Source organism: Malus domestica, chromosome 12 (assembly GCF_042453785.1).
Source record: "Malus domestica chromosome 12, GDT2T_hap1".
NCBI lineage: Eukaryota > Viridiplantae > Streptophyta > Magnoliopsida > Rosales > Rosaceae > Malus > Malus domestica.
In genome coordinates, this window is record NC_091672.1 from 7,584,054 (window position 1) to 7,599,473 (window position 15,420).

Genomic DNA, 15,420 nt, shown 5'->3' on the forward strand with positions numbered 1-15,420 from the left:
AACCTAAATTTATGTTTTAACTTAAGGATTGAAGATGATCTAAGGTACCATTTAGTACGTGGGACGGGGACAGGAAAAGAGTGGGACAAGGCGTTCTGTTCCACGTTTAGTGCGCCTAAAACGGGTGGAACGTGCTGTTTCACAGGACAAATTTTGGGTGAATTTTCGTTCCGCCTCACCCTCCTGGAACGACTCGTTCTACATCCGTGGAACACAAAATTATAACCTCTCCGTCCCCTTCTTCTTCCTCCTTGTTTCTATTCGAGGGCATCTTTGCTTCTTCTCCGTTCCATCCTGTCTTGTCCCTTCCCGTCCCATCCCATCCCATACGTTTCGTCTCGTCCCATCCTGTCTGCATACCAAACGATACCTAAGGGAATAAACAATTTTTATTTTAAACCATAGGCATGCGAGTTCGGCCTTTGATGATAAGTCCATGACCGAAGCCCAATGACCAATATCAAGAATCTCGCTCTTCCACTACTACGAGGAGTACGTCAGCTAACAAGCCTTTATGCGATATGATCTCGTACGAACGGTGGAATGCAGAGACGGGTGACATCATAGCACAAATTGCAAATAGTGCACCAACCAAAATACCGATCTACCATCAACCGTTGAGTGATAAGATCGAGGAAGCTTCCCCAACACTATAAACAAAAGCAAAGGCCTCCAATCAACCTAACTCTCAAAACAACTCTTCAGGTCGACCCAAAAGCTTTCTTCAAAGTCAATTCCCAAGATCACATAGATCACCAGTGCTTACTGCTATGCTACCTTGTAGTACGATCTTAGTTGATTTTCTCTCAACTAAGTTTCCTTGCTGAGGATGAATGTTTCCTACTTATACTAGTACCCTCTAGTCGATATGATTCTTGATTTTTATGTACTTGGTTATAGATTTCAAGGGAAAATTTACAATTTTTTATTCTTTACGTTTAAGTTAACATGAGGAAAATTTGAAGAAGTGAATTGTTTCCCTTACTCATATTTTAGTAAATGCAGGAAACTTAAGAATCAAAATTATTTCAATTCATATTCTTTGTAAGTAAACATGTCTTGAAAGTTAACCAGACTTCATCAACCCAAAAATTCATTTTATGCTATTTTAATTTTGTAGTAGGATTCTCTCCCCTCTTATTCTCATCACATTCCCTCCCCTCCTCTCACATATTGTTTTTTGTCTTATTGTCTCTATAAAAAAAATTAATATAAGATGTTGATGTAATTAAACTGTAACCGTTTAAATAAGTAGGGAAATAAGGGAAGAGAAATTAGAAGGGGAGAGAATCTTCGTCCTTTAATTTTATAATGAAGACTCATGGCTTCATAATGAGAGAAAGTAACAAAAGAAAACATGGGCCTCTTCAACAGTACATTGGGCTTAGTTTTTTGTTCACTTAGGGGCTTCAGGAATGGGCTTGATTGCATTAAGAGTTCCGAATTCAATTTTTTGCAGAGTTGTTGTCTTCCTCAATTGCATGATTGAACATTAGCAAGCACTTAGTTCTGCAGTGTATTTCTTATTCGGTTGGTGAGGTAGTTGATAACATGATTTATCATTAATTTTAACTCGAAACTGCTGGAGCCTTATGAGATCCTGAAATCAGCGATTACACATCAATAACTCTCTTTATCTATACAATTTATTAAGCCAACACTCCTTATCTACCAAAATCCTTGTAAAATACCATTTTAACCCTTCATAATTGAGCTAAAGATAAGTAGTTACTAAATCATGAGTATTTATGTTAAACCAGAACAAAAGTAATTTCTGTTTTATTCATAAAAAAGAACAATTGCTTGAAACTCAAAAAAAAAAAAAAAAAAAAAAAAACTCAAAGCTTTCTTCCACCACCACCACTATCTCAACTATTCACACACGTAGTGTGCAGCAATGCTAGTTAATCTTAATAAGACTCTCATGTGTGAATCTCAGTCTACCACTTCTTTTTGCGTATCTCATACACTGTTTTAAAAATTATCTAGCGTGGCCTTAGCGCTAGGCGGCTGGCCAATACCCCGATGAATTTCTAGATGTTTGAAAATTAAGAAAAGGGCTCCTAGAACTGCTTAGGTAAGGCCTAGTCCGTCTAGATGCTCGCCTAGTCCACCTATACTCACCTAGGTACTCACTTAGGTTGCGATTTTCACTAAACAGAAAATAGGTAACTTTCATTTTGCATTTTATTTTTTTAAATAAATTGTAAGAGCATTGTTGAATACTAGGATGAACAATCATTATATTCCGGTTTCCTATGTTTTCAATATGTTCTAATACTTTCTAATCTATATGTTATTGTATTTTTCAATTTATGTATCCCAATACAATTATGTATTTTTTAAGTACAGAGAAACATTTATTTATATGATATATAATAAGTTTACTTTAATTTGTCTAGTCTGCCTAGCCGCCTAGGCTCTAGGTCCTAGTCCACTAGCTAACTGACGCTTAGCGTCTTTTAGAACCTTGATCTCATATAGTAATTACCAATTTTCACACTCCTACTTCTTATTCCCTTTTTCTACCCATCTTTTGTTTTTGTTTACTTTTTATAATAAAAATACAAGGTTCTTTTTTAATACAAGTGATATTACTACTTTAATTTACACTAGGAGGAGGGTTGGAACCTGAGACACATTGAGTTGAAGAGGAAGACCCTAACTATTTGACTATTCACCACTTGAGAAGGCGATATAGGACATAAAGCGTCCACTCTCAAATCCAAAGGCAAAATGTCCTACATTCTCAGGGAGCTCACCATCCATTTATCTATTTATTCTTCGTTAATTTATTCAACCTTCAAACCTAAAATTGAGAGAGGAGGGTACGAGGAGAAAATGGTAGTGTGTGAAAGTTCGCAACTACTATCAAAAGATTCAAAACATAGAATGGAACTTTATGGGACTTTCTTTTCTATGTTTAATATTGGTTCATTAAAGGATTTAACATGCATGCAAGGTTTTTGTAGCTCTTGTTTGCGGTTCACTTTCGTTCAAGGCAATCAGTCAATTATAAGGTTAAACATAGCAAGCTAAGGGGCAGGCCATAACCCCTTTTTGTCCTCTCTCTATCTTTCTCTCATGATGTCTTCCCACAACCCATGTGTCTTCTATATGACAATCAGTATACCTGAAATTTAGAAGAGAATGATTTTGACCACTAGCACGAATCTGTTTAGTAGAAATGATCCCAATGCCCAACTGACCGCCCAAATAAGGCAATAAAATGCACCATTTTTCAAACTCTAGAAAATAATTAAGCTGAATTTTTGTATAGTACTATTTCTTATGTGCACCATATGCCTCTCTCTCTCTCTCTCTCTCTCTCTCTCTCTCTCTCTCTCTCTCTCTATATATATATATATACACGAATCTGTTTATCCTCATCTCTATCTTTCTCTCATGATGTCTTCCCACAACCCATGTGTCTTCTATATGACAATCAGTATACCTGAAATTTAGAAGAGAATGATTTTGACCACTAGCACGAATCTGTTTAGTAGAAATGATCCCAATGCCCAACTGACCGCCCAAATAAGGCAATAAAATGCACCATTTTTCAAACTCTCTCTAGAAAATAATTAAGCTGAATTTTTGTATAGTACTATTTCTTATGTGCACCATATGCCTGCCTCTCTCTCTCTCTCTCTCTCTATATATATATATATATATATATATATATATATATACATGCCCTTTATGCAAAGGGATTTCTATTTCTTTAAAAAAAAATAGGGATTAAGTGTGAGGACCACTCCACATCGAACTTTAACGATCTGAACCATCTATTTTGTAAGTCTCAATTCATAAATCATCATTGCAAAAATTCAATTCAATTTGAAACCATTTGATTATTTAATTATCAATATAAAATTTTATTGTTTCTTATATAACATAGTATTCGTTAATTTTTTTGAACCCAATTAGATGTCTTAAATATTTTTGATTTGGCTAATATTTTACAAGGATGATCTAAGAGGTGCAACTTGAAAAATAGACAGTTCGGATCATTAAAGTTCGATGTGGTATGAACCCAACAACCAATCCCTATTTTTATGAAAAAAAATAGAGATCCCTCCCCTTAAAAGCTTCCTATATATATAGAAATAAAGAAAATAAACTCGGGACATTTTCTAACTTTGAAGACACTGAATTAAGAGCTAGTTCGTAATACGGTCGATTATATATTGCCATGTAAGTAGGATTCCTCACATGAAATTGTTTTGGTATGAGTTTATGTCCAGACAGATGTCGTTTTGGACTTATTGTCAAACAATGTTTACGGTTGGGTGGTTTTATTAACACTCCAAATTTTATTGAGCCAACACTCCCAATCAATATTTTCTGTTAAGAAACTATCTTAAAACACTGATGCAAGTAACCCAAACCACTTACACACACCCTCTCCAATCTCCACATAACACCCCGGATCTTCCACCCCGAAGAACAAAACCTCGTATAGTTTTATGAATGAAAACAAAAAAAAAAACAAAACAAAGCACAACCTCTTCTTCACGACAAACAATTTCAGTGATTACCTGCTGAAAACTTACGTTCGATTTGTAGTTACTGGCCTTTTAAACCAATTTCGACACTGACATGCAGAAACACCATTTTAGTACAGCTCTACAGTAGAGCTGTACAAAATTATCTTCTCGTTTTCGGTTGTTCGTCTAATGAAAATTGTCTCATCATCGTATTATATGACCAACATTATGAACATCATTAAGATTGATGGACAACGACAAAAAAAATATATATGAATCTAAACCTCACGTGGAGCCTTCAAACAGTTGATTTTACGTTCCACTCGTCAAAATTAACTTTTAGACTTTTTAGCCAAAATGGTCTCTGAGATTTGTATAACACATCACTTTGGTCTCTAAGATTTGAAATCAATAGAAATAGTTACTGAGATTGTCTAATATCAATCATTTTAGTCATTCTGTGCAAAATTATATTAAATAAGGATCAAAATGACAAATATACCCTCAATTTAATAAACAACAACAACAACAACAACAACAACAAAGCCTTTTCCCACTAAGTGGGGTCGGCTATATGAATCCTAGAACGCCATTGCGCTCGGTTTTGTGTCATGTCCTCCGTTAGATCCAAGTACTCTAAGTCTTTTCTTAGAGTCTCTTCCAAAGTTGTCCTAGGTCTTCCTCTACCCCTTCGGCCCTGAACCTCTGTCCCGTAGTCACATCTTCGAACCGGAGCATCAGTCGGCCTTCTTTGCACATGTCCAAAATCACCGGAGCCGATTTTCTCTCATCTTTCCTACAATTTCAGCTACTCCTACTTTACCTCGGATATCCTCATTCCCAATCTTATCCTTTCTCGTGTGCCCACACATCCCACGAAGCATCCTCATCTCCGCTACACCCATTTTGTGTACGTGTTGATGCTTCACCACCCAACATTCTGTGCCATACAACATCGCTAGCCTTATTGCCGTCCTATAAAATTTTCCCTTGAGCTTCAGTGGCCTACGACGGTCACACAACACGCCGGATGCACTCTTTCCATCCAGCTCGTATTCTATGGTTGAGATCTCCATCTAATTCTCCGTTCTCTTGCAAGATAGATCCTAGGTAGCGAAAACGATCGCTTTTTGTGATCTTCGCTAGATTGCTCCGGTCATTAGTGTGGATAAGTATATAACTGGATAGAGATAGGAAAGCAAACACAAGATGTACGTGGTTCACCCAGATTGGCTACGTCCACGGAATAGAAGAGTTCTCATTAATTGTGAAGGGTTTACACAAGTACATAGGTTCAAGCTCTCATTTAGTGAGTACAAGTGAATGATTTAGTACAAATGACATTAGGAAATATTATGGGAGAATGATCTCGTAATCACGAAACTTCTAAGTATCGGAGTGTGGTGTCGTCTTGACTTGCCTTATCTGTCTCATAGGTAGATGTGGCATCTTCTCTGGAAGTACTCTTCCTCCATCCAGGGGTGGTATCTTTAACTGGTGGAGATGCACAAGGTAATGTATCAATTTCACTTGAAGCTTACTTGTAGTTTCAGGCTTGGTCAAGCGCGATACAAACCATGTAGTAGGAGTCCCCCAAGTCGCCGAGCTAGGGGGTCTGCTGAAAGAGGTGACAGACAAGGTAAGCAATCAGAGCTCCGACTGATTGTTCACCTTCTCCCCATCTTGCAGCAGCATGAAGGATAAAGAGAAGAAAAATGAGAAGAGATGATATGAGATACTTTTGCTTTTGAAGAAGTAACTTTCCACAGGCTTATTCTTGAACTGAGTTGGAGGGTTTTCTGGTTTCCTCCAGAGTATAAGGCCGACTGAAGAATTTGAGGGTCAAAACAAGTCCATCAAATCTAGAGTACGTTCCACCCTGCTGATATGGGATACTTTTGCTTTTGATAGAGTAATGAATGTATCGGCACGTGTGCTGTTACGCTTGTCTCCACATGCTTCCTTGTATCCTTCGCACTTGCCCTATCTGTTCCTCAAGCAGATGCGGAATCTTCCCTGGAAACATAAGATGTTGAAGATGAGTACTCGAGAGCAATGCCAGGTAAGTAATCAGGTAAGGGGTTCCAGGTAGTCAGTTCCTGGCTGGAAGCTTGATTCCAAGTGCTGACTGATTGCTCTCTTTCTCCTTGTCTTGCAGGTAAAAACAAGGCCAAAAGAAAAGACAGGGAAAAAGCATGATATGGGATACTCTTGCTTTTAACCCTGATGATATGAGATATTCTTGCTCTAGTATAGCTTGTTTGCAGAGGTATTATCGGGGGGAAAGAAAGCTGAATATTTCGAAAGGCTTCGTTGGGAGTGCCCTCTCAGATATGATGAAGGGTTGAGCATTTTTGCAGGTCTGCCTGTCCGTTGGGGATGGAGGTCGACATATATAGGAGTCTCCCTAACAACAAGTAGTAATGCTATTCCTTTACCCTGCTTGGTCATAGCACGGTAGTGGGAGCTGCCAGTTTCACATGTTTTAACTCTGTCAGAGCACTTTGAAAAAGTGGTCTGTGGTATCTGGCTCTCGAGATTCGGAGAACGATGCCTCTTCGATTTTTGAGAAAGCAATCATGCTGGGGGTATGACTCTCGAGATTCGGAGAGCAGTGTCTCTTCGATTTTTGAGGAAGTAATCATGTTGGGAGTCTGGCTCTCGAGATTCGGAGGGCGGTGCCTCTTCGATTTTGGAGCAAGCAATCTTGTTGGCAGTGTTGTCTCGAATGTGAGTAAAGGTTGGGCATGTTTGCTAGTCTACCTTGCCACGAAGCACAAAGGTTGACACACAGGGACTTTCCAATTATCCAGCAATGGTACTGTTCCTTTACCCTCTCTTCGATTTTGAGAAAGTAGTCATGTTGGGAGTCTGGCTCTCGAGATTCGGAGGACGGTGCCTCTTCGATTTTGGAGCAAGCAATCTTATTGGGAGTGTTTTCTCGAATGTGAGTAAAGGTTGGGCATGTTTGCTAGTCTACCTTGCCACGAAGCACAGAGGTTGACACACAGGGACTTTCCAATTATCCAGCAGTGGTACTGTTCCTTTACAGTTGTGGGTAATAATATGGTAGCTAGACCTTCAAAATTTGTGTCTAAACTTTTGTTAGTGCTGTTTCTTTGCTATTCTTTTACCTTTCTTGGTCAGAGCGATGTAGTGGGAGCTGCAAGCTTCACGTGCTCAACTTTGGCAGAGAACTTTGGCAAAGTTATTTGTGGTACCCATGAGCTATTGTTGCGTGTGGGAAGTGGGTGATTGAACAGTAAGATTCATGTGCTTTCTACTTCACCAGAAGTCTTCGACAAAATGCCCATAATTTCTGCAAAGCTGAGTGTGCGTGTGACAGGTGCTGACAAGGCTAGAAAAGTAGGTGCCTCTTCGATTTCTGAGATCGGCCCTCGTGGTCTCTGAGGAGCCCAGCTTTTGAGAAAGCGAGCGCCTCTTCGATTGATTCGGAGAACGATGCCTCATCGATTTTTGAGAAAGCAATCATGCTGGGGGTCTGGCTCTCGAGATTCGGGGAGCAGTGTCTCTTCGATTTTTGAGAAAGTAATCATGTTGGGAGTCTGGCTCTCGAGATTCGGAGGGCGGTGCCTCTTCGATTTTGGAGCAAGCAATCTTGTTGGGAGTGTTTTCTCGAATGTGAGTAAAGGTTGGGCATGTTTGCTAGTCTACCTTGCCACGAAGCACAGAGGTTGACACACAGGGACTTTCCAATTATCCAGCAATGGTACTGTTCATTTACCCTCTCTTCGATTTTTAAGAAAGTAGTCATGTTGGGAGTCTGGCTCTCGAGATTCGGAGGACGGTGCCTCTTCGATTTTGGAGCAACCAATCTTATTGGGAGTGTTTTCTCGAATGTGAGTAAAGGTTGGGCATGTTTGCTAGTCTACCTTGCCACGAAGCACAGAGGTTGACACACAGGGACTTTCCAATTATCCAGCAGTGGTACTGTTCCTTTACCCTTGTGGGTAATAATATGGTAGCTAGACCTTCAAAATTTATGGGTCTAAACTTTGTTAGTGTTGTTTCTTTGCTATTCTTTTACCCTTCTTGGTCAGAGCGATGTAGTGGGAGCTGCAAGCTTCACGTGCTCAACTTTGGCAGAGAACTTTGGCAAAGTTATCTGTGGTACCCATGAGTTATTGTTGCGTGTGGGAAGTGGGTGATTGAACAGTAAGATTCATGTGTTTTCTACTTCACCAGAAGTCTTTGACAGAATGCCCATAATTTCCGCAAAACTGAGTGTGCGTGTGACAGGTGCTGACAAGGCTGGAAAAGGCTGGAAAAGTAGGTGCCTCTTCGATTTCTGAGATCGGCCCTCGTGGTCTCTGAGGAGCCCAGCTTTTGAGAAAGCGAGCGCCTCTTCGATTTTTGAGATCGGCCTTCGTGGTCTTTGAGCAGCCCAACTTTTGAGAAAGCAAACGCCTCTTCGATTTCTGAGATCAACCCTCGTGATCTCTAAGCAGCCCAGCTTTTGAGAAAGCAAACGCCTCTTCGATTTCTGAGCAGGCGCCTCTTCGATTTCTGAAGCTTCGTCGAGTGCAGATTTTTATAGGGGCTGGCATTAAGTTCCAAAGCACACTTGAATCTCCACCAGTAGAAGCTTCATTCTTGCACTTCTAAGATCTTGATTTGTCCGACCTCTTCTCTCTTCAACACCTTTGAAAATGTCTGGCCCATCCGACCGTCGTTTTGACTTGAACCTTGTTGAAGAGGCAGCCCCGCCTTCTCCAGACAACATATGGCGCCCATCCTTCGTCTCCCCTACTGGTCCTCTTACCGTTGGGGATTCCGTGATGAAGAATGATATGACCGCTGCGGTGGTGGCCAGGAACCTTCTCACTCCCAAAGATAACAGACTACTTTCCAAACGGTCTGATGAGTTAGCTGTTAAGGATTCGCTGGCTCTCAGTGTTCAGTGTGCAGGTTCTGTGTCTAATATGGCCCAACGCCTATTTGCTCGAACCCGCCAAGTTGAATCATTGGCGGCTGAAGTGATGAGTCTCAAACAGGAGATTAGAGGGCTCAAGCATGAGAATAAACAGTTGCACCGGCTCGCACATGACTATGCTACAAACATGAAGAGGAAGCTTGACCAGATGAAGGAAACTGATGGTCAGGTTTTACTTGATCATCAGAGATTTGTGGGTTTGTTCCAAAGGCATTTATTGCCTTCGTCTTCTGGGGCTGTACCGCGTAATGAAGCTCCAAATGATCAACCTCTGATGCCTCCTCCTTCTAGGGTTCTGTCCAGTACTGAGGCTCCAAATGATCCCCCTCCGGTGCCTTCTCTTTCTGGGGCTCTACCGACTGCTGAGACTTCTCCTAAGCAACCTTTGTGAAGGCTCCCTCTTGTGTGCTTATTTTGACTCATGTATATGTACATATTTGTAGCTTATCGGGGATATCAATAAATAAGCTTTCCTTCATTTCAACGTATTGTGTTAAATACACCAAAGCCTTCTTCGCTAAGTTCTTTGAATTTTCTTTTGTTAAAGCTTGTATGTTGAAGCTTTCTGAGTGGAGCATGTAGGTTGGGGTAGTGTTCCCTTAATTTCCCGAGTGAGGAAAACTTCTCGGTTGGAGACTTGGAAAATCCAAGTCACTGAGTGGGATCGGCTATATGAATCTTAGAACGCCATTGTGCTCGATCCTGTGTCATGTCCTTCGTTAGATCCAAGTACTCTAAGTCTTTTCTTAGAGTCTCTTCCAAAGTTTTCCTAGGTCTTCCTCTACCCCTTCGGCCCTGAACCTCTGTTCCATAGTCGCATCTTCTAATCGGAACGTCAGTAGGCCTTCTTTGCACATGTCCAAACCACCGTAACCGATTTTCTCTCATCTTTCCTTCAATTTCGACTACTCCTACTTTACCCCGGATATCCTCATTCCTAATCTTATCCTTTCTCGTGTGCCCACACATCCAACGAAGCATCCTCATCTCCGCTACACCCATTTTGTGTACGTGTTGATGTTTCACCGCCCAACATTCTGTGCCATACAGCATCGCCGGCCTTATTGCCGTCCTATAAAATTTTCCCTTGAGCTTCAGTGGCATACGGCGGTCACACAACACGCCGGATGCACTCTTCCACTTCATCCATCCAGCTTGTATTCTATGGTTGAGATCTCCATCTAATTCTCCGTTCTTTTGCAAAATAGATCCTAGGTAACGAAAACGGTCGCTCTTTGGTATTTCCTGATCTCCGATCCTCACCCCTAACTCGTTTTGGACTCCATTTGCACTGAACTTGCACTCCATATATTCTGTCTTTGATCGGCTTAGGCGAAGACCTTTAGATTCCAACACTTCTCTCCAAAGGTTAAGCTTTGCATTTACCCCTTCCTGAGTTTCATCTATCAACACTATATCGTCTGCGAAAAGCATACACCAAGGAATATCATCTTGAATATGTCGTGTTAACTCATCCATTACCAACGCAAAAAGGTAAGGACTTAAGGATGAGCCTTGATGTAATCCTACAGTTATGGGAAAGCTTTCGGTTTGTCCTTCATGAGTTCTTACGGCAGTCTTTGCTCCTTCATACATATCCTTTATAGCTTGGATATATGCTACTCGTACTCCTTTCTTCTCTAAAATCCTCCAAAGAATGTCTCTTGGGACCCTATCATACGCTTTTTCCAAATCTATAAAGACCATGTGTAAATCCTTTTTCCCATCTCTATATCTTTCCATCAATCTTCGTAAGAGATAGATTGCCTCCATGGTTGAGCGCCCTGGCATGAACCCGAATTGGTTGTCCGAAACCCGTGTCTCTTGCCTCAATCTATGCTCAATGACTCTCTCCCAGAGCTTTATTGTATGACTCATTAGCTTAATACCCCTATAGTTCATGCAATTTTGTACGTCGCCCTTATTCTTGTAGATAGGCACCAAAGTGCTCATTCGCCACTCATTTGGCATCTTCTTCGTTTTCAAAATCCTATTGAAAAGGTCAGTGAGCCATGTTATACCTGTCTCTCCCAAAAGTTTCCACACTTCGATTGGTATATCGTCTGGGCCTATTGCTTTTTTATGCTTCATCTTCTTCAAAGCTACAACCACTTCTTCCTTCCGGATTCGACGATAAAAAGAGTAGTTTCTACACTCTTCTGAGTTACTCAACTCCCCTAAAGAATCACTCATTTCATGTCCTTCATTGAAAAGATTATGAAAATAACCTCTCCATCTGTCTTTAACCGCGTTCTCTGTAGCAAGAACCTTTCCATCCTCATCCTTGATGCACCTCACTTGGTTTAGGTCCCTTGTCTTCTTTTCCCTTGCTCTAGATAGTTTATAGATATCCAACTCTCCTTCTTTGGTATCTAGTCGTTTATACATATCGTCGTAAGCCGCTAACTTAGCTTCTCTGACAGCTTTCTTCGCCTCTTGCTTCGCTTTTCTATACCTTTCACCATTTTCATCAGTCCTCTCCTTGTATAAGGCTTTACAACATTCCTTCTTAGCCTTCACCTTTGTTTGTACCTCCTCATTCCACCACCAAGATTCCTTTTGGTGTGGGGCAAAGCCCTTGGACTCTCCTAATACCTCTTTTGCTACTTTTCGGATACAACTAGCCATGGAATCCCACATTTGGCTAGCTTCCCCCTCTCTATCCCACACACATTGGGTGATTACCTTCTCTTTGAAAATGGCTTGTTTTTCTTCTTTTAGATTCCACCATCTAGTCCTTGGGCACTTCCAAGTCTTGTCTTAGGAACCAATTCTATTGATTTCAAATCTTATGGACCATTTTGACTAAAAAGCCTAACTTTTATTTATATATATACATGTGCAATTATTTGTGTCCTTAGTGGTTTATTTTGGAACCTAAAATTATTCCAAAAATCTTGGAGGCGACATGTAGACTTTCACTCAAGAAAGACAAAATTGCCTTCATTAATTGGGCATGCTTCTCAAATACTCTCACACGTAGCTTAGGACCCCTGAAGGTCTAAATAGTTGAATACGACTGCTCACAGCTCACCTGCTCATGGTAAGAAAAAGTCAAATGCATTAAAGATAGAGATTAATTACCAAATCTCATCTTTAATACATTTCCAATTGAAGATTAACTCAATCAAGTAATTAATCCCTATTTTAATCAATTAGGGATACTTCCAAATTATCTCAAGATATTATTTCCTATTTAATATCTTAAGAATATTCTTTCCATACACCTTGGTCAATAGGATGCAGCCATGTGTAGGGCAAAACCTTAACACCATGGCCGGCTCTCTCCTATATGTACATTTTCGTCAAGACGACCGAAATTCGCTACCACAATTATTGTTTACTTTGTTCTACGATGGTGAGTAAGAATAGGTTTGAGAGGTTGAAGAAAATAACTTTTGGAGTGTAAGATTATCTCAAGTTAGACATGTCGGGTGTGTTCAGAATACGATATTATACTTTAGAAAGCTGTTAAAGCAAGGTTCTAAAAAATGTTAGGCGCTAGTAGGGCGGCGGGTATCAACGGGCGCCTAGGCGGCCTAGGCGGATTTAGGTAAATTTCATGTATATATTGTAAATAAGTGTATATTAACACTTACAAAAAATTATACTTGTATGAAATCCATGGATAAGATAATAAAAGAATGATAAAATGTAAAAAGAGTATCCAACAAGTCCAAAATTTAAAAACACATTAAGCATATATGCTACATAATCATAGTGAGGAGTATTGTAGGATGACACATGTACAATAAGTTCACAATTTTAAGGCACATAAAATGCAAAATAGGAGGAAAATAAGGAAATATAGTGATGTAGATAGGATTTTTTTTTAATTAAAAAAAAAAAAAAACCACCTAGCGCCTATCCCGCCTAGAGCCTAGCCGATTTTTCCAACCGATTTGCAAGAAAATGCCTCAGGTCACCACCGCCTAGGCCATTTTTTAGAACATTGGGTTATTGATATGTCATTTAATATTAAAAATTTAAGGGGATGCCATCAAATTGTGGGGGGCTACTAAAACAAAAATAAAAATCTTAAGCAAATGGCTTTGTACAAAACCCGAGGATAGGGTGCTAATAGTGAGCCTTGATAAAAACCTTGCTGGGGCTTTCAACCTGGTTCAAGGGAAAAAGAGTGTCCTGCACCTCTAAATTAAATAGTTATACTATCCTCAAAAAGCAAATCAGAAATTACATTAGAAGGTTCTTCAAACCATGAAACTTGAGTATCCACTCTTAAGCCCAATCTTGCAAGCCAATGTGCAATCTTATTCGTTTTACGTTGACCGAACATAGCCTTCCAATTCTGAAAAGACTTCAATATTTGACTGGCATCATGTAGAGCATTACCAACATACCATTGCCTAGCGCTGCCTTGTCACTCTGCAATGCATTGATAACCATCATTGCATCCCCCTGCACTTCAGTTGCATCACTCCCAGATTACGAGCAAATAGAATTGCTGCCCAAGCAACCATTATTTCAGCCAAAACTGCCGAGCTAACTCCTCTGAAATGCAAAGCTGTAGCTGCTACAAATTCCCCATTCTCATCTTTAGTGGCGGAGCCAACATAGGGTCATTGGTTGTCCTTGACCCCAACAACTTAAAAAACCCCATGTATATTTGTTTGTACATTGTATTTGACCGCTATAAGGAAACTAAATTACAATATTTTCGTCATACTTTTATTTTCTTCTATCATATTTATCTTCTTTTTCTCTCTTCTTGTAAAAAATATTTTAGTTCAAATGCCTCGGCAGTCTTCAACATTATTGCAAAGTATCCTGCATCCACCGTCGACAAGCCTCTACAAATGTCGACGTATGTTGGCATAAACCTGGGCATATGTTAACAGGAATTAGAAGATGCCTACTAGATGCTTGACGAAATGGCCCAATAAAGTTTTCTTGATTGATATTATGACCCCCATTATATGAAAATTCTGGCTACGCCACTGCTCATCTCGCACCATGACACCAACACCCCCTAGTTCACCTACTTCGTCCCATGCACCATCGAAATTACATTTAACCCATCCCACACCGGGTTTCTCCCATTTTTGAGGGGTTATCCGTCTGCTGCCCTGTTTCGAACCATGCCATTTCCTAAATTCCTGCAGCCACGCTTACACCAATAAAAAAAACCTAGTAGTTTTAGAAAGATAATTAAAAGTAATCTCTATCCATATTGCTTTAGACATGATTAGCATAATGTCATGATAGAACGATATAAATCTTAACACCAATAAAAAGAATAAAAAGATTGTAAACTCCTGATCCAAACTCATCAATATGATGCATTGGTTTCTCGTTTTACCGATAATGTTTGTCAAACAAATTGGAGCTTCGGTCCCAAAATCTAAACACGTCACACATAACGCAATTTTGAGAAAGATATTAATTGAAAAAAATCTATTTGTTTAGTCCTCTTTTCCTATTAATGTAGCGAAAGGTGCGGTTTTGATTGGGTTTCCCAAAGTTAAATCAGGGAAAGGGTATGGGAAAGAGGGAGATAAAAGGGAGATTCACCAAAAAGCAAAAGAGAGATTGGTGTTCAACCCACTGAAGAATGTAAAGGAGCCAAAACATGTAAGTGCACTCAAATTATCTTAACTCGATCCGCACCCTTTTATAAAAGGCCGATCTTTGTTACATGACTTATTATACAAGGGTAACGAGAGGATAGCAGTCCCATGGAGTGCAGGACCCTCCGCCTTGGATTTGTGGGTGGACGCTAAGCGTCCTACATTATCTGTAATATCCCTCGTTTAATTAAGGGTGAAGTGTGATTATAATTGTTTTTATACAAAATTTTAGTCTACTTAGTTTTTATTTGTTTAATAGCTTTTAATACTATAATTTTTATTTATTAGAGATTTCTTATTATTGTTAATATATTTATATATATATAAAATAATATTTTATAAAAGAAAGGAAAAGAACATTCTTTCATGTTATTCCTTTCTGTGCGAT